Below are 1,763 nucleotides of genomic sequence, written 5' to 3'. Positions count from 1 at the left end.
AGGGCAGGCAGCTAGTTAGGGTGAGAGAGTATTGATTATTGCTGGAGAAACTCCCTTTATGGGAGTCTTACATGATGATTCATAAGGAGGTGGAAAGAGGTGTTGCTAGTAAGCATGTTCTGGGTGGTCCTCTGGGTGCACATGCGCAGTAGCCGTACATGCTTGTTCATGGACTGCAGGTCTCATTAGCATCTTATATCTCTACCCGCAGGTGTGCTTTTTACTATTAAAATGAGAAAAGGGTCAGTTTGAGGACCAGTAACATCCCTATGAGCCAATCACCTCTCTCCAGGCCCCACCTCCAAAACTGGGGAATACAGTTTGACATGAGATTTGGTGGGAACACAGATCCAAACACTATCTCTGACTCTCCTTGAGTGCCCTTCTGATTTGCCCTAAGAAGCTCATTTTATGTTCCTGACCTGGATAGAGTGGCATCTGGTTGGTGGTGCCCGTCTCATATCACCAGGGACAAAGCAACCCCTTGTTCATCCCAGCTTGGCTTCTCATCTGTGCCTATGCCTGATTCATGCCTTGGACACATTTAAAAAAAAAAAAAAAGTAAAGCTCATTTTAGGGATAACAGCATGGCAGGAAAAGGGGCAAATCAATGGGGAATTGGACCACCTATGTAGAATAACCAGTGTAGACTTGTGTACAAAATTAGAGTTTGCATAAGGCAATCAATCATGAAGCCACACACACATGTCCCCAACAAGTGAGGATGACACATGAAAAAGTGACTCTTCCAATCCTTGGGGGAAAATATGATTCAGAATCCCTCTTCAGAAGTCACTGGTTTTTACTGTGGAGTTGTAAAAGGTCAGTCTGTGCTCCGGAAAATCCTGACGTGAGAAGGACTTGTGTTCAGTTTCCTGTTAACCCCCTTTTGGAGTCTGCCTTCTCCTTTAGCAGATAAACTCCGTCAATTCCAGGCGCTGTGCTGCAGTGGGGGCTTTGTCTTTCTTGGAAGTAAATCAGCTGGGTTTTCGAAACTGACAACCCATTTGCTGACAGTGCACTAATTTATTAATTCTTACTCAAGTGTCAATGGCTGATTGATTATGGCAACAGGCAAACAGCACTGGCATTTCACCAGACCTAACGTCGTAATAGTAGAACACCTACTGAGTGGGAATTTTCATTACACCCACAAGAGCAAGGGGATGCTATTTTATCTACAAGTTGGCTGTGAGAGAAACTGTCTGATTTGCTCTTTTGCAAACAGCATTTGTATCTACTCTCTCCCTTTTTTTCCCACTCCAAATTATTCTCTCCTGGTTTCCCACTCTCTGTCAATTATCTGATATTAACACCCTTTCCTCCCCTCCCCTCCTCTCCCCTCCCCTCCTCTCCTAGGCTCTTTTCCTTTCCTTTCCTTTTGACAGGATTTTCCTGTCACCCAGGCTGGAGTGCAGCGGCACCATCATAGCTCACTGCAGCCTCCAACTCCTGGATATATATGTATTACATATACAACAGCCATTCCTTAAAGTTATAATGAATCTGCCCTATACTAATGTACCATTTTTTATTTTATATACCATATTTTTACTGTACATTTTAATGTTTGGATGAATTTAGATACAGAAATATTAACCATTGTGTTACAATTGCCTGCAGTATTCAGTACAGTAACCTGCTATACAGGTTTATGGCCCAGGAGCCACAGGCTAGACTATATAGCCTAGGTGTGTAGTAGGCTAGACCATCCAGGCTTGTGAAAGTGCATTCTGTGATGTTCACACGATGAGGAAATCACC

The 1,763-nt window shown here is 43.6% G+C and overlaps 1 non-coding gene across 1 annotated transcript; it reads left to right on the top strand.

Moving 5' to 3' along the window:
- Positions 1-412: 412 nt before the first annotated feature.
- LOC117078661 lies at positions 413-546 on the top strand. The gene has a single exon (XR_004435097.1). It is a non-coding gene; the product is annotated as a small nucleolar RNA SNORA48 (small nucleolar RNA).
- Positions 547-1,763: the final 1,217 nt, after the last annotated feature.

Source organism: Trachypithecus francoisi, unplaced genomic scaffold, assembly GCF_009764315.1.
Source record: "Trachypithecus francoisi isolate TF-2019V2 unplaced genomic scaffold, Tfra_2.0 Lachesis_group6, whole genome shotgun sequence".
NCBI classification, from domain to species: domain Eukaryota; kingdom Metazoa; phylum Chordata; class Mammalia; order Primates; family Cercopithecidae; genus Trachypithecus; species Trachypithecus francoisi.
This window is presented reverse-complemented; position numbering and strand designations above follow the sequence as displayed.